The sequence below is a fragment of the Conger conger genome, chromosome 2 (genome assembly GCF_963514075.1).
Source record: "Conger conger chromosome 2, fConCon1.1, whole genome shotgun sequence".
Taxonomy (NCBI): Eukaryota; Metazoa; Chordata; class Actinopteri; order Anguilliformes; family Congridae; genus Conger; species Conger conger.
Window position 1 is genome coordinate 37,386,283 of NC_083761.1, and position 25,041 is coordinate 37,411,323.

Genomic DNA, 25,041 nt, shown 5'->3' on the forward strand with positions numbered 1-25,041 from the left:
TCATGCTGACCACATTTTGTGTGAATGTGATGAACCCCCTAGGAAGAATATTTCAAAGTTTGGTACGTGAAAAAACACTTAAAAACACACAAAATCCAAAATAGCTCACTTCCTGTTGGGAAAAGTTAAGGGATGCAAATGAGAAATGTGTGTGTCTTGAGGAGACCCTTATGCCTACCAGACGTGGTGCATTTACGAGAAAGTATATGTCCACAATATTAGAAAAAAGCCATAGGGGGCGCTGTGTAGCCACGCCCAGATGAATGTGGATATGGATGTGATTGCACTCCAAAAGTGAATATATTTGTAAAATATCAGCCCGATCAGATGATGTAGAACGGAATTAAGCCCACTTCCTGTTTTTGGGCGTAACGTGTGTATTATACGCCTCGCCATTGCCAAACCGTTTGAGATATCAAAAATCCTTTCGTCATTTAGGGTCAGGACTATTCTAAGAAAATGATGACTACATTTGGTGTGAATGTGATGAATACCCTAGCAGGAACGCATACAAACATGATAAAAACTTCACTTCCGTTGCCAGATGGTGGCGCTATAACATTGATTTCTTCTTGGTATATGGATGTGATTACACTCTAACAGTGAACATATTTGTAAAATATCAGCCAGATCAGACAATGTAGACCATGAATTTATGGCTACTTCCTGTTGGCGCGGCGTGACATGAAAATTGTACGCCTCGCCATGACCATACCGTTTGAGATATCAAAAATATCCTTTGGAATTAGTATCATGACTATCCTGTGACCGCTTGCACCACATTTCGTGTGAATGTAATGAACCCCCTAGGAGGAGTACTTAAAAGTGTAGTACATGTAAAATGCACAAAATTCAAAATGGCTGACTTCCTGTTCACATATTTGATTCGATGCGAATGACAAATGTGTTTTTCCAGAGGAGGCCCACATGCATACCAAATTAGGTGAAGGTAGCTCAAAGTGCCTGTCCACAATAGAAGACAAAGCATTAGGGGGCGCTGTGGAGTCCCTCGGCCACGCCCAGGTCTGAGCATCTGATACATCCTGAGAGCCAACACTTCTCATGTGTGTGCAAAATTCCGTGAGTTTTCATCTATGGCAAGCACCTCAAAAATGCAAAATACATTGAAAAAAAAGAGAATAATAATTATAGGGGGCGCTGTCTAGCCACGCCCCGATTGATATGTATATATTTCATATTGTACTCCAACAGTGAACATATTCATAAAATATCAGCCAGATCGGACGATGTCGAAAAAAAAGTCATTTTTTTGCACGCAATATGTGTACTGTACGACTCGCCATTTCCATACCGTTTGAGATATCAAAAATCCCTTCACAACTTATGGTCATAACTATCCTAAGATCATGCTGACCACATTTCGTGTGAATGTGATGAATGCCCTAGCAGGAAGGCATACAAATATGATAAAGACCTCACTTCCTGTTGCCAGATGGTGGCGCTATAACATTGACTCGTTCTTGGGATATGGATGTGATTATACTCCAACAATAAACGTATTTCTAAAATATCAGCCAGATCAGACAATGTAGACCATGAAATTACGGCCACTTCCTGTTGGCGCGGCGTGACATAAAAATTGTACTCCTCCCCATGACTGTCCCATTTGAGCTATCAAAAATATCCTGGCAATTTAGCATCATGAATATCCTATGACCATTCTGACCACAGGTGGTGTGAATGTGATGAACCCCCTAGGAGGAGTACTTAAAAGTGCAGTACGTGTAAAACGCACAAAATCCAAAATGGCTGACTTCCTGTTTGTATATTTGATTAGATGCAAATTAGAAATGTGTTTGGTCCGAGGAGTGCTATATGCCTACTAAATTTGGTGAAGGTAGCTCAAAGTGCCTGCCCACAATAGATGACAATGCAATAGGGGGCGCTGTGGAGTCCCTCGGCCACGCCCAGGTCTGAGCATCTAATCGATTATGAAGGTCCTCATTTCTGATGTTTGTGCAAAATTCCCAGACTTTTTATGCATGGCAAGCACCTCAAAAAGGCCCATTTGCATATAGAAAAAAGAATAATAATAATAATAATAATAATAATAATAATAATAATAATCTTTACAATAACAATAGGGTCCTTCGCACCCTACGGTGCTTGGGCCCTAATAATAATAATAATAATAATAATAATAATAATCCTTCCAATAACAATAGGGTCCTTCGCACCCTACGGTGCTTGGGCCCTAATAAATATAGCTGCAAGCAGCAATGAATGGGCCCAAGCACCATGGGCGCAACCGCCTTGGTGGCATAGTTGTGCCAATGACATGTTTCACAATATGTACACACTTTGGAAATAATCACCTTCCTGGACAACGTATAATGTGCACAGGAATTCCCCTTTGATCAATGAAGATGTTGCTGCTGCTATTGGAATGCATCAATGATATAAGCCTCACTTCCTATTGCCAGATGGTGGCGCTATAATATTGAGCCGAGTATGGTTCATGGATTTGATTACACTCCAATAATTAACATATTTGTACATTTTCAGCCAAATTGGAAGATGTCGAGTAAAATTTAACCCACTTCCTGTTGCCAGATGGTGGCGCTATGCCATTGAGCCTTTCTTGGTATATGGATGTGATTATAATCCAACATGGAACATATCTCTAAAGCAGGGGTCACCAACACGGTGCCCGCGGGCACCAGGTCGCCCCCAAGGACCACATGAGTCGCCCGCAGGCCTGTTCTAAAAATAGCACAACTCACTAGTGAGCTGCATCTAAAATTTAATTTTATTCTGTTGCTATTTCTTTTTAATCACACTTGCATTTATATAGATTTAAAAATGACAATATCTTAAAAATATGTTTACTATCCATGAAGTTGAAAAGGTGAACTCTGACCTACTCTAGTTCAAAGGTCAGTATTGTGCACGTGACAAAAGAAACTGGTAGCGCTTAGTATGACTCAGTACCCATGAAGTAGCTCTCAGTTTCAAAAAGGTTGGTGACCCCTGCTCTAAAGCGTCAGCAAAATCAGACGATGTGAAATTAAATGAAGCCACACTTCCTGTTCCCAGGAGGTGGTGCTATGCCATTGAGCCTTTATTGGGATATGGATGAGATTACATTCCAAAAATGAACATGAGTGAAGTTTCAGCCACATGAGACAATGTAGAATGAAACAAAAATAACTTCTAGCTTGAACATTGTGAGAACATGCTACAGTCCTGTATGGAGAGCAGAGATTAATTAATTTCCATAGTTTTTACACGGGGAGGCACAATTTATGCTTGAAAAGTCATTAGGCTATAGATATGTACTCAAAATAAAACCATTACCTTCAAGAAACTGTTCAATTTTATTGTGGCTGCACCGGGGATGGAACCGCTGAATTTGCGTGCCTTAATCCACCGCCCGAACCATTACGCTGCACTGCACGCTGATACACGGGTGCCATCTATTGGCCAAAAGTTGTATGTTTCCTTTTATCTTGGTTAAATAATTTCTCTCCGAAGTGTCGGATAATATTGCATGAAACGTCTAGTTAGCCAGCATCATTCTTTTCCATTTCACTGGTAATTATGCTGCCTGAAACGCATTTGTTCAGCCAAATCTAAAAGAGATGCCAACTCTCTGCCCTCAATACAGTATTTTCATATTAAGTCACCATTCCTAGCGAAATTGTATCTTCTCTTAATTCGTGTTTAATGACAATCTAATGAACTAACATAGCTGGCGATTTAACTGAAAGTTTTATATTCATGTAAACCAACGTAGTTGACCTGTTTTTTGACTCACACAAACAGTGGACAGGTTGGCTGCTGTTACCCCGTGCGTGTCATCTGGCAACGACCTGCATGCGATACCTTTGTTGAACATAACGGTCTCATGTTAACACAGCGTTCGAGCAGAGACACCTCAAAGGCTGACGTTTCTTTTTGACTTCATGTGTTCATGTTTTAAATATATGATACTTTCGTGCCAGTTAAAGCCTGTCTTTAAGTCTTTAAATGTGTTTAATATTTATTTTAGTTATTCAATTCATATAATGAAAATAGATGCAAAGAAACGTCGGGCTGGGTGTTGTCATTACATTTTGTCACGTAGGCTGCAGCTGTAAATCATACATCGTTATGCATACTGGCACGCTATAAAAATAAAAAAACCTATCGTTGAAAAATCACTTGAAGGAAGAAAAAAATGAAAGTACCATTTTTTGCCAATGAATGGAATCCCCGTATCAGAAATGGGGGAAGTTACAGCGACGCAGTTAGTCTGTGATTAGAGTAGACCGTGTAGACAACTTCACTGTTTCCAGAAGGGAGCTTAAAATATGCTTTTTAACGGTACTTGGTCAGTGTAATGATATAAATGCTAGCATTCGATTATGGTCAACATTACCGAAAATGCCCGTTGCACCAGCCATCATAACAAAAGTGCCAATATAGGATCGATTTAAACCTCTATATATTTTTATTTCACGTTGACAGTGTAGGCTATTATTTGTATTCCGACGCGAATTACTAATTGGGTTATGGCATTCACTTCAATCGAATGAAGTCAAATAGAAACGGCTCGAATTCCTAAATAAGGCTTCTTGGTTTTCAAACTAACTTTCCGAACAGCCGTTTTGTATTGAGTCCTTAAAATGCTACAATACGATTTTTTAACACCATTTAACGTCAATGCAATATATGCATTATATGTGTTAATCTTTTACATATATGATACTTTCCTGCCAGTAAAAGCCTGTTTTATATTTTAGTTATTCAATCGAGTTAATTAAGGTAGATGAGAAAAAACGTTGCTGTGGGCTGGGTGTTGTCAGTACATTTAGTCACGTAGGCTGCCGCTGGTACTCATACATCGTTATGGTTACTGGCTCGCAAAAATTAATAAAACCTGTCGTTGAGAAATCACTTTATCCCAGAATACGAGAAACAATACCTTTTTTTTGCCAATAGATGGAAGTCGCGTATTAGAAATGGGAGAGTCAGTTGCGACTTGCGTTGAAGTTTTAAGACTGGATATAATGAGTCTCCAGCGAAAATCGTGAACTATTATTGCTCAATGGATGTGATGACACTCCAACAATGAACAGATGTGAAAAGTTGTAGCCTCAAAATCAGGCAATGTAGAATTTAATACCTTTTTGAAATGATTTAATACATAATTTTCCTGTTTGGGCAGCATTACAAGTTAATTTTAAGGCTGACCATATGCCCGTTGCACCAGCCATCATAACAAAAGTACCAATATAGGATCGATTTAAACCTCTATATATTTTTATTTCACGTTGATAGTGTAGGCTATTATGTGTATTCCGACGCGAATTACTAATTGGGTTACGGCATTCACTTCAATCGAATGAAGTCAAATAGAAACGGCTCGAATTCCTTAATAAGGCTTCTTGGTTTTCAAACTAACTTTCCGAACAGCCGTTTTGTATTGAGTCCTTAAAATGCTACAACACGGTTTTTTTTAAACCTAATAACATTGAACGTCATTGCAAGATATATGCAATACCAACTTTTGCCAGTAGATGGCAGTCGCGTATTAGAAATGGGAGAGTCATTTGCGACTTGCGTTGAAGTTTTAAGACTGGATATAATGAGTCTCCAGCGAAAATAGTGAACTATTATTGCTTAATGGATGTGATGACACTCTAACAATGAACATATGTGAAAAGTTGTAGCCTCAAAATCAGGCAATGTAGAATTTAATACCTTTTTGAAATTATTTAATACATAATTGTATTAAAACATGAACTGTTTGGGCAGCATTACAAGTTAATTTTAAGGCTGACCATAGCCATACCATTCCAAGATATTAAAAATCAGTTCATAGTTGTGTGTCAGGGCTATAATATCATGCTGACCACATTTTGTGTGAATGTGATGAACCCCCTAGGAAGAATATTTCAAAGTTTGGTACGTGAAAAAACACTTAAAAACACACAAAATCCAAAATAGCTCACTTCCTGTTGGGAAAAGTTAAGGGATGCAAATGAGAAATGTGTGTGTCTTGAGGAGACCCTTATGCCTACAAGACGTGGTGCATTTACGAGAAAGTATATGTCCACAATATTAGAAAAAAGCCATAGGGGGCGCTGTGTAGCCACGCCCAGATGAATGTGGATATGGATGTGATTGCACTCCAAAAGTGAATATATTTGTAAAATATCAGCCCGATCAGATGATGTAGAACGGAATTAAGCCAACTTCCTGTTTTTGAGCGTAACGTGTGTATTATACGCCTCGCCATTGCCAAACCGTTTGAGATATCAAAAATCCTTTCGTCATTTAGGGTCAGGACTATTCTAAGATCATGATGACTACATTTGGTGTGAATGTGATGAATACCCTAGCAGGAACGCATACAAACATGATAAAAACCTCACTTCCGTTGCCAGATGGTGGCGCTATAACATTGATTTCTTCTTGGTATATGGATGTGATTACACTCTAACAGTGAACATATTTGTAAAATATCAGCCAGATCAGACAATGTAGACCATGAATTTATGGCTACTTCCTGTTGGCGCGGCGTGACATGAAAATTGTACGCCTCGCCATGACCATACCGTTTGAGATATAAAAAATATCCTTTGGAATTAGTATCATGACTATCCTGAGACCGCTTTGACCTCATTTCGTGTGAATGTAATGAACCCCCTAGGAGGAGTACTTAAAAGTGTAGTACGTGTAAAATGCACAAAATTCAAAATGGCTGACTTCCTATTCACATATTTTATTCGATGCGAATGACAAATGTGTTTTTCCAGAGGAGGCCCACATGCATACCAAATTAGGTGAAGGTTGCTCAAAGTGCCTGTCCACAATAGAAGACAAAGCAATAGGGGGCGCTGTGGAGTCCCTCGGCCATGTCCAGGTCTGAGCATCTGATACATCCTGAGAGCCAAAACTTCGCATGTGTGTGCAAAATTCCGTGAGTTTTCATCCATGGCAAGCACCTAAAAAATGCAAAAAACATTGAAAAAAAAGAGAATAATAATTATAGGGGGCGCTGTCTAGCCACGCCCCGATTGATATGTATATATTTCATATTGTACTCCAACAGTGAACATATTTGTAAAATATCAGCCAGATCGGACGATGTCGAAAAAAAAGTCATTTTTTTGCACGCAATATGTGTACTGTACGACTCGCCATTTCCATACCGTTTGAGATATCAAAAATCCCTTCACAGCTTATGGTCATAACTATCCTAAGATCATGTTGACCACATTTCGTGTGAATCTGATGAATGCCCTAGCAGGAAGGCATACAAATATGATAAAGACCTCACTTCCTGTTGCCAGATGGTGGCGCTATAACATTGACTCGTTCATGGGATATGGATGTGATTATACTTCAACAATAAACGTATTTCTAAAATATCAGCCAGATCAGACAATGTAGACCATGAAATTATGGCCACTTCCTGTTGGCGCGGCGTGACATAAAAATTGTACTCCTCCCCATGACTGTCCCGTTTGAGCTATCAAAAATATCCTGGCAATTTAGCATCATGAATATCCGGAGACCATTCTGACCACAGGTGGTGTGAATGTGATGAACCCCCTAGGAGGAGTACTTAAAAGTGCAGTACGTGTAAAACGCACAAAATCCAAAATGGCTGACTTCCTGTTTGTATATTTGATTAGATGCAAATTAGAAATGTGTTTGGTCCGAGGAGTGCTATATGCGTACTAAATTTGGTGAAGGTAGCTCAAAGTGCCTGCCCACAATAGATGACAATGCGATAGGGGGCGCTGTGGAGTCCCTCGGCCACGCCCAGGTCTGAGCATCTACTCGATCCTGAAGGTCCTCATTTCTGATGTGTGTGCAAAATTCCCAGACTTTTTATGCATGGCAAGCACCTCAAAAAGGCCCATTTGCATATAGAAAAAAGAATAATAATAATAAATATAGCTGCAAGCAGCAATGAACGGGCCCAAGCACCAGGGGCGCAACCGCCTTGGTGGCATAGTTGTGCCAATGACATGTTTCACAATATGTACACACTTTGGAAATAATCACCTTCCTGGACAACGTATAGTGTGCACAGGAATTCTCCTTTGATCAATGAAGATGTTGCTGCTGCTATTGGAATGCATCAATGATATAAGCCTCACTTCCTGTTGCCAGATGGTGGCGCTATAATATTGAGCCGTGTATGGTTTATGGATTTGATTACACTCCAATAATTAACATATTTGTACATTTTCAGCCAAATTGGAAGATGTCGAGTAAAATTAAAGTCACTTCCTTTTGCCAGATGGTGGAGCTATAACATTGAGCCATTTTTGGTATATGGATTTAATTACACTCCAATAATAAAAATATTTCTACATTTTCAGCCACATCGGAAGATGTCGAGTGAAATTATGGCCACTTCCTGTTGCCAGATGGTGGCGCTATGCCATTGAGCCTTTATTGGTATATGGATGAGATTACACTCCAAAAATGAACATGTGTGAAGTTTCAGCCACATCAGACAATGTAGAATGAAACAAAAACAACAAACACATTGTGATAACGTGCTACAGTCCTGTATGGAGAGCAGAGATGAATTAATTTCCATAGATTTTACAGCGAGAGGCACATTTTATGCTTGAAAAGTCATTCGGTTATAAATATGCACTCAAAATAAAACCATTGGCTTAAACAAACTATTCAACTTCATTGTGACCGCACTGGGGATAGAACCGCCGACCTTGCATGTCTTAATCCACTGCCTAAACCATTAAGGTATACTGCCCTCTTATACACGGGCGCCATCTATTGGCCAAATGTTGTATGTTTCCTTTCATCTTGGTTAAATAATTTCTCGCCGAAGTGTCGGATAATATTGCATTAAAAGTCTAGTTAGCCAGCATCATTCTTTTCCATTTCACCGGTAATTATGCTGCCTGAAACGCATTTGTTCAGCCAAATCTAAAGGAGATGCCAAGTCTCTGCCCTCAATCCGGTATTTTCATATTAAGTCAAAAATTCCAAGCGAAATTGTATGTTCTCTTAATTCGTGTTTAATGACAAGCAAAATAAACGAACATAGCTGGCGATTTAACTGAAAGTTTTCTATTCATGTAAACCAACGTAGCTGACCTGTTTTTTGACTCACACAGACAGTGGAAAGGCTACGCAACGACGTGCATGCGATACCTTTGTTGAACATAACGGTCTCTTGTTAACACAGCGTTCGAGCAGAGCCACCTCAAACGCTACCGTTTCTTTTTGACTTCATGTGTTACTCTTTTAAATATATGACACTCTCCTGCTAGTTAAAGACATTCATTAAATGTCTTTAATATTTATTTTAGATATTCAATTAAAATAATGAAAATAGATGCAAAGAAACGTCGGGCTGGGTGTTGTCAATACATTTTGTCACGTAGGCTGCAGCTGTAAATCATACATCGTTATGCCTACTGGCTCGATATAAAAAACGAAAACCTATCGTTGAAAAATCACTTGAATGAAGAAAAAAATCAAAGTACCACTTTTTGCCAATAAATGGAATCCCCGTATCAGAAATGGGGGGAAGTTACAGCGACGCAGTTAGTCTGTGAGTAGAATAGATTATGTAGACAACTTCACTGTTTCCACAAAGGAACCAAAAATGTGCTTTTTAACAGGACTTGGTCAGTGTAATGATATAATTGCTAGCATTCGCTTATGGTCAACGGTACCGAAAATGCCCGTTGCACCAGCCATCATAACAAATGTCCCAATATAGGATCGATTTAAACCTCTATATATTTTTTTTTCACGTTGACAGTGTAGGCGATTGTGTGTATTGCGACGCGAATTACATTTAATTGGGTTACGGCATTCACTTCAATCGAATGAAGTCAAATAGAAACGGCTCGAATTCCTTAATAAGGCTTCTTGGTTTTCAACCCAACTTTCCGAACAGCTGTTTTGTATTGAGTCCTTAAAATGCTACAATACGTTTTTTTTTAACAAAATACCATTTAACGTAAATGCATGATATGCATTATATGTGTAAATCTTTTAAATATATGATACTCTCCTGCCAGTTAAAGCCTGTCTTTAAGTCTTTAAATGTCTTTAATATTTATTTTAGATATTCAATTCATATAATGAAAATAGATGCAAAGAAACGTCGGGCTGGGTGTTGTCAATACATTTTGTCACGTAGGCTGCAGCTGTAAATCATACATCGTTATGCCTACTGGCTCGCTAGAAAAAAACAAAAACCTATCGTTGAAAAATCACTTGAAGGAAGAAAAAAATAAAAGTACCAATTTCTGCCAATAAATGGAATCCGCGTATCAGAAATGGGGGGAAGTTACAGCGACGCAGTTAGTCTGTGAGTAGAATAGATTATGTAGACAACTTCACTGTTTCCACAAAGGAACCAAAAATTTGCTTTTTAACAGGACTTGGTCAGTGTAATGATATAATTGCTAGCATTCGCTTATGGTCAACGGTACCGAAAATGCCCGTTGCACCAGCCATCATAACAAATGTCCCAATATAGGATCGATTTAAACCTCTATATATTTTTATTTCACGTTGACAGTGTAGGCGATTGTGTGTATTGCGACGCGAATTACATTTAATTGGGTTACGGCAGTCACTTCAATCGAATGAAGTCAAATAGAAACGGCTCGAATTCCTTAATAAGGCTTCTTGGTTTTCAACCCAACTTTCCGAACAGCTGTTTTGTGTTGAGTCCTTAAAATGCTACAATACGGTTTTTTTTAAACCAAATAACATTGAACGTCATTGCAAGATATGCATTATATGTGTTAATCTTTTAAATATATGATACTTTCCTGCCAGTAAAAGCCTGTCTTTTATTTTAGTTATTCAATCCATATAATTAAGGTAGATGAGAAAAAACGTTGCTGTGGGCTGGGTGTTGTCAGTACATTTTGTCACGTAGGCTGCCGCTGTTACTCATACATCGTTATGGTTACTGGCTCGCAAAAAGAAACAAAACTTGTCATTGAGAAATCACTTTATCCAAGAAAATTAGAAAGAATACTAACCTTTGCCAGTAGATGGCAGTCGCGTATTAGAAATGGGAGAGTCAGTTGCGACTTGCGTTGAAGTTTTAAGACTGGATATAATGAGTCTCCAGCGAAAATAGTGAACTATTATTGCTTAATGGATGTGATGACACTCCAACAATGAACATATGTGAAAAGTTGTAGCCTCAAAATCAGGCAATGTAGAATTTAATACCTTTTTGAAATGATTTAATACATAATTTTCCTGTTTGGGCAGCATTACAAGTTAATTTTAAGGCTGACCATAGCCATTCCATTCCAAGTTATTAAAAATCAGTTCACAGTTGTGTGTCAGGGCTATAATATCATGCTGACCACATTTTGTGTGACTGTGATGAACCCCCTAGGAAGAGTATTTCAAAGTTTGGTACGTGAAAAAACTCTTAAAAACACACAAAATCCAAAATAGCTCACTTCCTGTTGGGAAAAGTTAAGGGATGCAAATGAGAAATGTGTGTGTCTTGAGGAGACCCTTATGCCTACCAGACGTGGTGCATTTACGTGAAAGTATATGTCCACAATATTAGAAAAGAGCCATAGGGGGCGCTGTGTAGCCACGCCCAGATGAATGTGGATATGGATGTGATTGCACTCCAAAAGTGAATATATTTGTAAAATATCAGCCCGATCAGATGATGTAGAACGGAATTAAGCCCACTTCCTGTTTTTGGGCGTAACGTGTGTATTATACGCCTCGCCATTGCCAAACCGTTTGAGATATCAAAAATCCTTTTGTCATTTAGGGTCAGGACTATTCTCAGATCATGATGACTCCATTTGGTGTGAATGTGATGAATACCCTAGCAGGAAGGCATACAAATATGATAAAATTTATGGCAACTTCCTGTTGGCGCGGCGTGACATGAAAATTGTACGCCTCGCCATGACCATACCGTTTGAGATATCAAAAATATCCTGTGGAATTAGTATCATGACTATCCTGAGACCACTTTGACCACATTTCGTGTGAATGCAATGAACCCCCTAGGAGGAGTACTTAAAAGTGTAGTACGTGTAAAATGCACAAAATTCAAAATGGCTGACTTCCTGTTTACATATTTGATTCGATGCGAATGAGAAATGTGTTTGTTCAGAGGAGCCCCACATGCCTACCAAATTAGGTGAAGGTAGCTCAAAGTGCCTGTCCACAATAGAAGACAAAGCATTAGGGGGCGCTGTGGAGTCCCTTGGCCACGCCCAGGTCTGAGCATCTGATACATCCTGACAGCCAACACTTCTCATGTGTGTGCAAAATTCTGTGAGTTTCCATCCATGGTAAGCACCTGAAAAATGCAAAATACATTGAAAAAAAAGAGAATAATAATTATAGGGGGCGCTGTCTAGCCACGCCCCGATTGATATGTATATATCTGATATTGTACTGTTACAGTGAACATATTTGTAAAATATCAGCCAGATCGGACGATGTCGAAAAAAAAGTCATTTTTTTGCACGCAATATGTGTACTGTACGACTCGCCATTTCCATACCGTTTGAGAAATCAAAAATCCCTTCACAACTTAGCGTAAGGACTATCTTAAGATCATGCTGACCGCATTTGGTGTGAATGTGCTGAATGCCCTAGCAGGAATGCATACAAATATGTTAAAGACCTCACTTCCTGTTGCCAGATGGTGGCGCTATAACATTGACCTGTTCTTGGGATATGGATGTGATTATAGTCCAACAATAAACGTATTTCTAAAATATCAGCCAGATCAGACGATGTAGACCATGAAATTATGGCCACTTCCTGTTGGCGCGGCGTGACATAAAAATTGTACTCCTCCCCATGACCGTCCCGTTTGAGCTATCAAAAATATCCTGGCAATTTAGCATCATGACTATCCTCAGACCATTCTGACCACAGGTGGTGTGAATGCGATGAACCCCCTAGGAGGAGTACTTAAAAGTGTAGTACGTGTAAAACTCAGAAAATCCAAAATGGCTGACTTCCTGTTTGGATATTTGATTAGATCCGAATGAGAAATGTGTTTGGACCGAGGAGCGCTATAGGGCCACCAAATTAGGTGCAGGTAGCTCAAAGTGCCTGCCCACAATAGAAGACAATGCGATAGGGGGCGCTGTGGAGTCCCTCGGCCACGCCCAGGTCTGAGCATCTGAGAGCTCCTGACAGCAACCACTTCTGATGTGTGGGCAAAATGTCAAGACTTTTTACGCATGGCAAGGCCCTCAAAAAAGCCCATTTGCCTGAAGAAAAAGAATAATAATAATAAATATAGCTGCAAGCAGCAATGAACGGGCCCAAGCACCATGGGCGCAACCGCCTTGGTGGCATAGTTGTGCCAATGACATGTTTCACAATATGTACACACTTTGGAAATAATCACCTTCCTGGACAACGTATAGTGTGCACAGGAATTCCCCTTTGATCAATGAAGATGTTGCTGCTGCTATTGGAATGCATCAATGATATAAGCCTCACTTCCTATTTCCAGATGGTGGCGCTATAATATTGAGCAGGGTATGGTTTATGTATTTGATTTCACTCCAAAAATTAACATATTTGTACATTTTCAGCCAAATTGGAAGATGTCGAGTAAAATTAAAGCCACTTCTTGTTGCCAGATGGTGGCGCTATAACATTGAGCAATTTTTGGTATATGGATTTAATTACACTCCAATAATAAAAATATTTCTACATTTTCAGCCACATCGGAAGATGTCGAGTGAAATTAAGGCCACTTCCTGTTGCCAGATGGTGGCGCTATGCCATTGAGCCTTTATTGGTATATGGATGAGATTACACTCCAAAAATGAACATGTGTGAAGTTTCTGCCACATCAGACAATGTAGAATGAAACAAAAACAACTTCTTGCTTGCACATTGTGATAACATGCTACAGTCCTGTATGGAGAGCAGAGATGAATTAATTTCCATAGATTTTACAGCGGGAGGCACAATTTATGCTTGAAAAGTCATTCGGTTATAAATATGCACTCAAAATAAAACCATTGGCTTAAAGAAACTATTCAACTTTATTGTGGCCGCACCGGGGATGGAACCGCGGACCTTGCATGTCTTAATCCACTGCCTGAACCATTAAACTATACTGCCCTCTTATACACGTACACCATTTATTGGCCAAAAGTTGTATGTTTCCTTTTATCTTGGTTAAATAATTTCTCTATGAAGTGTCTGATAATATTGCATTAAACGTCTCGTTAGCCAGCATCATTCTTTTCCATTTCACCGGTAATTATGCTGCCTGAAACGCATTTGTTCAGCCAAATCTAAAGGAGATGCCAAGTCTCTGCCCTGAATCCGGTATTTTCATATTAAGTCAAAAATTCCTCGCGAAATTGTATGTTCTCTTAATTCGTGTTTAATGACAAGCAAAATAAACTAACATAGCTGGCGATTTAACTGAAAGTTTTCTATTCTTGTAAACCAACGTAGCTGACCTGTTTTTTGACTCACACAGACAGTGGACAGGCTGGCTGCTGTTAGCCCATGCCTGTCATCTCGCAAGGACCTGCATGCGATACCTTTGTTGAACATAACGGTTTCATGTTAACACAGAGTAAGACCAGAGCCACCTCAAACGCTCACGTTTCTTTTTGACTTCATGTGTTACTCTTTTAAATATATGATACTCTCCTGCCAGTTAACGACTGTCATTAAATGTCTTTAATATTTATTTCAGATATTCAATTCATATAATGAAAATAGATGCAAAGAAACGTCGGGCTGGGTGTTGTCAATACATTTTGTCACGTAGGCTGCAGCTGTAAATCATACATCGTTATGCCTACTGCTGCTAGAAAAAAACAAAAAGCTATCGTTGAAAAATCACTTGAAGGAAGAAAAAAATAAAAGTACCACTTTCTGCAAATAAATGGAATCCCCGTATCAGAAATGGGGGGAAGTTACAGCCACGCAGTTAGTCTGTGAGTAGAATAGATTGTGTAGACAACTTCACTGTTTCCACAAAGGAACCAAAAATGTGCTTTTTAACAGGACTTGGTCAGTGTAATGATATAAATGCTAGCATTCGATTATGGTGGTCAACGGTACCGAAAATGCCTGTTGCACCAGCCATCATAACAAATGTCCCAATACAGGATCGATTTAAACCTCTATATATTTTTATTTCACGTTCACAGTGTAGGCTATTATGTGTATTCCGACGCGAATTACATTTAATTGGGTTACGGCATTCACTTCAATCGAATGAAGTCAAATAGAAACGGCTCGAATTCCTTAATAACGCTTCTTGGTTTTCAAGCCAACTTTCCGAACAGCTGTTTTGTATTGAGTCCTTAAAATGCTACAACACGGTTTTTTTAAAACCAAATAACATTGAACGTCATTGCAAGATATGCATTATATGTGTTAATCTTTTAAATATATGATACTTTCCTGCCATTAAAAGCCTGTCTTTTATTTTAGTTATTCAATCCATATAATTAAGGTAGATGAGAAAAAACGTTGCTGTGGGCTGGGTGTTGTCAGTACATTTTGTCACGTAGGCTGCCGCTGTTACTCATACATCGTTATGGTTACTGGCTCGCAAAAAGAAACAAAACTTTTCATTGAGAAATCACTTCATCCAAGAAAAAGAGAAACAATACCAACTTTTGCCAGTAGATGGCAGTCGCGTATTAGAAATGGGAGAGTCATTTGAGATATCAAAAATCCTTTCGTCATTTAGGGTCAGGACTATTCTAAGATCATGATGACTACATTTGGTGTGAATGTGATGAATACCCTAGCAGGAACGCATACAAACATGATAAAAACCTCACTTCCGTTGCCAGATGGTGGCGCTATAACATTGATTTCTTCTTGGTATTTGGATGTGATTACACTCTAACAGTGAACATATTTGTAAAATATCAGCCAGATCAGACAATGTAGACCATGAATTTATGGCTACTTCCTGTTGGCACGGCGTGACATGAAAATTGTACGCCTCGCCATGACCATACCGTTTGAGATATCAAAAATATCCTTTGGAATTAGTATCATGACTATCCTGAGACCACTTTGACCACATTTCGTGTGAATGCAATGAACCCCCTAGGAGGAGTACTTAAAAGTGTAGTACGTGTAAAATGCACAAAATTCAAAATGGCTGACTTCCTGTTCACATATTTGATTCGATGCGAAAGAGAAATGTGTTTGTCCAGAGGAGCCCCACATGCATACCAAATTAGGTGAAGGTAGCTCAAAGTGCCTGTCCACAATAGAAGACAAAGCATTAGGGGGCGCTGTGGAGTCCCTCGGCCACGCCCAGGTCTGAGCATCTGATACATCCTGACAGCCAACACTTCTCATGTGTGTGCAAAATTCCGTCAGTTTCCATCCATGGCAAGCACCTCAAAAATGCAAAATACATTGAAAAAAAAAAGAATAATAATTATAGGGGGCGCTGTCTAGCCACGCTCCGATTGATATGTATATATTTCATATTTTACTCCAACAGTGAACATATTTGTAAAATATCAGCCAGATCGGACGATGTCGAAAAAAAAGTCATTTTTTTGCACGAAATATGTGTACTGTACGACTCGCCATTTCCATACTGTTTGAGATATAAAAAATCCCTTCACAGCTTATGGTCATGACTATCGTAAGATCATGCTGACCACATTTCGTGTGAATGTGATGAATGCCCTAGCAGGAAGGCATACAAATATGAAAAAGACCTCACTTCCTGTTGCCAGATGGTGGCGCTATAACATTGACCCGTTCTTGGGATATGGATGTGATTATACTCCAACACTAAACATATTTCTAAAATATCAGCCAGATCAGACGATGTAGACCATGAAATTATGGCCACTTCCTGTTGGCGCGGCGTGACATAAAAATTGCACGCCTCGCCATGACCATCCCGTTTGAGCTATCAAAAATATCCTGGCAATTTAGCATCATGAATATCCTGAGACCATTCTGACCACAGTGGGTGTGAATGCGATGAACCCCCTAGGAGGAGTACGTAAAAGTGTAGTACGTGTAAAACACACAAAATCCAAAATAGCTCACTTCCTGTTCGCATATTTGCATCAATGCGAATGAGAAATGTGTTTCAACTGAGGAGCCACACATGCTTACCAAATTAGGTTCATGTAGCTCAAAGTGCCTGCCCACAATAGACAACAATGCGGGGGGGGGGGGGGTCAGCGCAATAGGGGGCGCTGTGGAGTCCCTCGGCCACACCCAGGTCTGAGCATCTGATACATCCTGACGGCCACCACTTCTGATGTGTCTGCAAAATTTCAAGACTTTTTAGCCATGGCAAGGCCCTCAAAAATGCCCATTTGACGGAAGAGAAAGAATAATAATAATAATAATAATAATAATAATAATAATAATAATCTTTACAATAACAATAGGGTCCTTCGCACCCTACGGTGCTTGGGCCCTAATAATAATAATAATAATCTTTACAATAACAATAGGGTCCTTCGCACCCTACGGTGCTTGGGCCCTAATAATAATAATAATAATAATAATAATAATAATAATAATAATAATAATAATCCTTCCAATAACAATAGGGTCCTTCGCACCCTACGGTGCTTGGGCCCTAAATATAGCTGCAAGCAGCAATGAACGGGCCCAAGCACCATGGGCGCAACCGCCTTGGTGGCATATTTGTGCCAATGACATGTTTCACAATATGCACACACTTTGGAAATAATCACCTTCCTGGACAACGTATAGTGTGCACAGGAATTCCCCTTTGATCAATGAAGATGTTGCTGCTGCTATTGGAATGCATCAATGATATAAGCCTCACTTCCTATTGCCAGATGGTGGCGCTATAATATTGAGCTGTGTATGGTTTATGGATTTGATTTCACTCCAAAAATGAACATATTTGTACATTTTCAGCCAAATTGGAAGATGTCGAGTAAAATTAAAGCCACTTCCTGTTGCCAGATGGTGGCGCTATAATATTGAGCCGTGTATGGTTTATGGATTTGATTGCACTCCAATAATTAACATATTTGTACATTTTCAGCCACTTCCTGTTGCCAGATGGTGGCGCTATGCCATTGAGCCTTTCTTGGTATATGGATGAGATTACACTCCAAAAATGAACATGTGTGAAGTTTCTGCCACATCAGACAATGTAGAATGAAACAAAAATTACTTCTTGCTTGCACAGTGTAATAATATGGTCCAGTCCTGTATGGAGAGCAGAGATTAATTAATTTCAATAGATTTTACAGCGGGAGGCACAATTTACGCTTGAGAAGTCATTCGGTTATAAATATGCACTCAAAATAAAACCATTGGCGTAAAGAAACTATTCAACTTTATTGTGGCCGCACCGGGGATGGAACCGCGGACCTTGCATGTCTTAATCCACTGTCTGAACCATTAAGCTATACTGCCCTCTTATACACGTACGTTATCTATTGGCCAAAAGTTGTATGTTTCCTTTCATCCTGGTTAAATAATTTCTCTCCGAAGTGTCGGATAATATTGCATTAAACGTCGAGTTAGCCAGCATCATTCTTTTCCATTTCACCGGTAATTATGCTGCCTGAAACGCATTTGTTCAGCCAAATCTCAAGGAGATGCCAAGTCTCTGCCCTCAATCCGGTATTTTCATATTAAGTCAAAAATTCCTAGCGAAATTGTATGTTCTCTTAATTCGTGTTTAATGACAAGCCTAATAAACTAACATATCTGGCGATTTAACTGAAAGTTTTCTATTCATGTAAACAAACGTAGCTGACCTGTTTTTTTGACTCACACAGACAGTGGACAGGCTGGCTGCTGTTAGCCAATGCGCGTCATCTCGCAACGACCTGCATGCCATACCTTTGTTGAACATAACGGTCTCATGTTAACACAGAGTTCGACCACAGCCATCTCAAACGTTAACGTTTCTTTTTGACTTTTGACTCTTTTAAATATATGCTACTCTCCTGCCAGTTAAAGACAGTCATTAAATGTCTTTAATATTTATTTCAGATATTCTATTCAAAAATGAAAATAGATGCAAAGAAACGTCGGGCTGGGTGTTGTCAATACATTTTGTCACATAGGCTGCAGCTGTAAATCATACATCGTTATGCCTACTGGCTCGCTAGAAAAAAAACAAAAACCTATCGTTGAAAAATCACTTGAAGGAAGAAATATATAAAAGTACCACTTTCTGCCAATAAATGGAATCCCCGTATCAGAAATGGGGGGAAGTTACAGCGACGCAGTTAGTCTGTGAGTAGAATAGATTGTGTAGACAACTTCACTGTTTCCACAAAGGTGATGTGCTTTTTAACAGGACTTGGTCAGTGTAATGATATAAATGCTAGCTGTACAAAAGGCTCAGGACTTCTATTCTGTTTATTTCTCCTTTTCATGCTTATGAACTTTTAATTTGATATTCCCAGCACCTACGTTAAGACGCGAGACCTATTGTTTACTTTTGGCTGGCGCGCTGTTGAAGTAGCAACTTCATTGCTCTCCGTGTTGTCTGAGCAAAGTATACCCGGTAGCTTAAAGTGTGCGTCTATGAACGAAGTAAGTTTTCTAAAATGAAGTTAAGGCTGTATGTTAAGCTATGAAACGTGTTGGGAGAAGTGAATTGCCTGTTGCTAGTTTAAGCGAGGGAGAAAAAATGTTCGCACTTATAGCATTTACTACCGTGTTGGCTGACGTTATTATTAGCTGCTAAATTACGCGTATTGTGCCAGCACACAGACCTTTATCCGGCGCATATATGCCAAATGTGTTATTTGGTTTATCTGTATGCTTAGTTTGCTTAGTACTGCGTAAGGACATAGTTTACTGGTATTATCTAGCTGGTCATTTGCCTGCTTGTTGCTCGGTGATGCTGCAAGCTGACTAGCTTGTTAACTATGACACATGCATGCGTGCTACGTTGTAGCCCTATGCTTATTATTATTTCTCTTTATTTTCAGAACCACACACACTAGCCATCTACTCAATGTAGAGAAAGAACTGGAATATACACACACCTTGTTGCACTGTGATATCTTGTGGATAATACAAGTGATTGCATCCAATCCCGTCTCCTCATTCTGTGTCCTCTCTCACGTGCGCCCCTCCTGCCCTGAACATTCTGGCCTTGAAGTAGTGTTCTGGCCGACACTCCAGATTGTGTGCGGTGTTAAAATACGAACAGCCCTATACAGTCCTACCCATCCATAGAGTCTAACCCATCTACTAACCCTCACCCACATTAATGGTCCTTCGAGCCGGATCTACATTGCACTCAATCTAGCTCAATATGGATGTTCATGGATATGAAGCCTGTGGTGCGCGCCCCAGACGCCCCCCTCTTCGTTTTGAAGACTATGAGGTCAATCTCCATGGCCTTGGATCGCACTGGCGCAGACACGACAGAGAACAGATGACTCACATGAAGGGAGCGGCCGAGAAGACCACCCTCACCTCTCAGTATTCTACTCCACTACGCCCGCCGCTGAACCGGGATGCTGCCCTCAAAATTGAAGCATGCTACGCACTCAAAGGTCTGCTGCATGACCAGGAGGAACAGCTAGCCCACCAGCTACATCAAGACGGAGGAGAAGAGAGGTCACGTGGTCATCTTACCCCCGGTTATGGCCTGCGCCACGAAACCCAACAAGCCGCAGTCATCACAACAGAGTTAGAGGAGATCCAGAATGAGCGGCGCCTGCTTCAGCAGTCTCATCAGCGTATGTCAGCCGACCTGGAAGAACTAAAAGAAGTCCACGCAGACCTGCAACAGCTGGTCAGTGCTGCGCGCAGCCTCCAACAGTCACAAGAAGTGTCTGACAACCACCTGAACCCAGTGAAAGCCGATGAGGATGATGACTGGCCCCTACCGCCACCGCCGCTATGCGACGGAGATGCAACTAGCAACCAACCTGAGATTGAACGCCTCGACAGACTTATGATTGAACTGCAAGAAATGAAAGCTGAAACTTTAGCAGCCAGGCAGAACCAGTCAACACCAGACCAGTTGCGGCCAGCAGGCCCACCCCAGAGACCCACCAGGGCTAGCCACCCCATGTATGCTCCCGCGGCTATCCCGCTACAGCCTCCTGCCTGGTCCGGTGTGGCTCCAGCACCACACAGGTACACCTCCACGCCATATGAAGTGCCTGTAAACCCACCAGTACGCCGCCAACAGCCTCCTCAGCACCCTCTCTACACACCAAGTTGGCCATCCTTGTACCCAAGGCCATCTTATCAGAGCCCCAGTTTGGACACAGCGTACCGTGGCCCTCGTCCAACCATTCCCAACCTCTCACATCGAGACCCTGGTGAGTTCGCCCACCTCAAGATCGCCTTAGAGAACTTGTTACCCCCTTACAGCTCAGAAGTGTTTAAGTATCAAGTGCTCACAGACCACCTTAAGCTGGAGGAGGCCAAACTGATTGCTGACGCTTACCTCCACTCCCGTACACCCTTTACTGACACCATGATGGCTCTGAATGAGAAGTTTGGCCAACCACACCAGTTAGCGCTGAAGCGAATTGCCACAGTAATGGACTCACCCGACATCAAGCGTGGAAATGTGGCTGCCTTCGAAAGATTCTCTCTTCAGATCCAGTCGCTGGTGGGTATGTTAAAGACGCTTGGTGCTGATGGAGAAGTGGAGCTGCAGTGTGGTTCTCATGTTGCTCGCCTGCTCAGCAAGTTACCACCCGAGCAGCGAACGGAGTTCCGCAGACGCACGTTCAGTCAGTCAGGCAATACCTACACCCTCAACGACCTAGCCGAATGGCTGAAGTACGAGTCCTGGTGCCAAGATTTCGATGGTCAGCTATCCTCCACAGCAGGCAAAGACAACCAGAATAGTCTGAAGCCTCACAAGCAATTCGGAAAACATCCTGTCACTGTGCTGCATGGATCAGAGAACACACAGGGGGAAATTAAACCTCCCAGTAGCTCTCCTACCAATGGTAAGCCTTCACCTTACTGTGCCTTCTGTGATAACCGTGAACATCACCTAAGCCAGTGTGCAGCCATAAGTAAACTCAACAAAGACCAGCTGACGGAGTGGATAAAGTCCAACAAAAGATGCTGGCGCTGTGCTCGCCCACACCAAGCAGCCCAGTGCAATTTGAAGAAGCCCTGCAAGCTGTGCAATGGTCGCCATCTTCAAGTCCTACACGATGTCAATACGGGGCAGCAGAAGGGAACAACACAGGCAGTGGTGAATCAGGATAGAGGTGAGGTGTCAACAAGTGTGTTTTACCTCGACCGGCCAACAGAGGGCAGCCGGATCCTGCTCAAAGTCATCCCAGTGTCCCTGCACCACGGCAGCCGCACCCTCGATACCTATGCGGTATTGGACGACGGGTCGGAGAGAACGATGCTGCTGCCAACAGCTGCTCGGAAATTAGGCCTCCAAGGCACACCAGAAAACCTGCCGTTACGCACCATCAGACAGGACGTGCAGACCCTCCAGGGCAACTGTGTCTCCTTCCTCATCTCACCCAAGGCTTGGCCAAAGACCCGCTATCGCATCACCAACGCCTTCACAGCAGCTAACATCGACCTCGCAGATCATACTTACCCCATCGAAGCACTCCAAAAAAAGTATAAGCATCTGTCCGGGCTACCCCTCCAGCCATTCAAGAAGATCCAACCACTGCTGCTCATAGGCAGTGACCATCCACACCTCGTCACCCCCACTGAGCCTGTGCGTCTGGGCCCCCCCGGCGGCCCTGCTGCCATCCACACCCGGCTGGGCTGGACGCTACAGGGCCCCTCCAGTGTCATCTGCCGATCGAACAGCCCACAGCAGTGCCTGTTGACCTCTGTCCCCCCTCAGGTGAGCGAGCTAATGAAGCATGTGGAGAAACTCTGGCAGACGGATGTCATACCCCTCAGGAGCAGCAAAGTGGTGACGCGCTCGCAACAAGACAACTTAGCCGTCAGCCTCCTAGAAGACAACACCACCCGTGGGGAGGTTGATGGCATATTGCGCTATGCCACTCCATTGCTGCGCCGCAAAGATATGCCACGCCTCCAGGCTACCCCTGACGCCGTCATCCCTAGCTTGAGGGGAGTCGAGAGAAGACTCCAGAGAGATCCTAAAAAGGCCAAGGTGTACCGGGCAGAGATTGAAAAGTTGATCCAGGCAGGGTCAGTTGTCAGGCTTGACCCATCAGAACTGAACCGGGGAGATGAGGCATGGTACATCCCCCACCACCTTGTTAGCCATAATGGCAAGCACCGCCTTGTCTTCAACTGCTCATTCCAACATCGAGGGTACAACCTGAATGACTACCTCTTACCTGGGCCTACCCTAGGGGCATCGCTGCTGGGAGTTCTCCTCAGATTTCGGGAACACGCAGTAGCCATAAGTGGAGACATAAAGAGCATGTTCCACCAAGTTCGACTGCTCCCCAAAGATCGCCCTCTCCTGCGTTTTGTGTGGCGCGACCTGCGCCAAGATGAGCCGGCGGCAGTATATGAATGGCAGGTACTCCCGTTTGGCACCACATGTAGCCTGTGCTGTGCTACATTTGCCTTGCAACGCCACACAAGAGATAACAGCCAGCCAGAAGATGAGGTGAGAAACTCCATTGAGAAATGCTTTTATGTGGACAATTGCCTCCAGAGTCTTCCCTCCACCACAGCGGCACGAGACCTGGTGGACAAGCTGAGAGCCCTCCTGTCCTCAGCTGGCTTTGTGCTTCGGCAGTGGGCCAGCAATGAACCTAGCGTCATTAGCCACCTCCCCGAAGATGCTAGGTCCAACAGCGCAGAACTCTGGCTTGCACAAGACAACACAGACAGTCCAGAGTCCACACTAGGCCTCAGCTGGCACTTCTCCACTGACATGCTGGGGTACAAACATCGTCCAGTCCAGTATGGTGAGCCCACCATGCGCAACATCTACAAGGTGCTCGCCAGCCAATACGACCCCTTAGGCTTCATCCTGCCATATACAACGAGAGCCAAGATGCTGGTGAGATGCCTGTGGGACAAGCAGAGAGGATGGGATGACACCCAGCTTCCTCCAGACCTCGTCCAGCAGTGGAGAGACTGGGAAGAAGAGCTACGCTTCCTCCCTCAAGTAAGCCTCAGTCGTCCGTACACACCTAAGGCCATCGCTGCCTCAGTGAGAGAAAGAGAGCTGCACATCTTTTGTGACGCATCTGAGCAGGCCTATGGTGCGGTGGCGTATCTTAGAGTGGTGGACAACAATGGCACCGTGCACCTGGCCTTCGTGATGGCCCGATCCCGGGTAGCCCCAAGACATCTGCACTCAATGCCCCGGCTGGAGCTGTGTGGTGCACTCACAGGAGCCCAGCTCTCCAAACTCCTTAGTGATGAGCTCACTTTGGAGGTTCAGAAGACCGTCATGTGGTCCGACTCGACAACTGTACTGGCCTGGCTGCGATCTGAATCCTGCCGCTACAAGGTCTTCGTTGGCACTCGCGTAGCGGAGATCCAAGAGATGACCAACCAGCACACCTGGCGATACGTCGACTCGGCACAGAACCCTGCCGATGATATCACCCGTGGAAAAACACTGCAGGACCTGGTGAGGCCCAACAGATGGAGTCAAGGGCCCCCCTTTCTTCTTATGGATCCTAACCAGTGGCCTGCTGACCCTACCAATGCAGTGGGAGACCCTCCAGATACCACTGAGTTGCGCAAACTAACTTTCTGTGGTGTGACATCTGTAGCTGCAAATCAGTCTGACTCAGACCTCCTCCAACATAGCACATGGAAGGAACTGCTACAAGCCACTGTCCAGGAGCTTCATGGGGCGGCTACAGAGGAGAGCTGCGCTAATGCAGAGGATTACCGCCAGGCTGAGAGACTTCTCCTTAACAGGGCACAGCGAGACAGCTTCCCTGAAGAACTCCGTCTCCTTAAAGCAGGGAAACCTGTTCAGCGCAGCAGCCGCCTCCTGAACCTGTCCCCAGAGTTGGACATCACCGGACAGCTCATCAGGGTCGGTGGTCGTCTCCGCCGGTCCGAAAATCTGGCGTACATCAGCCTACACCCGGTGGTGCTGGATCCCTCACATCCAGTAACCTGCCTCCTCATACAGGACTT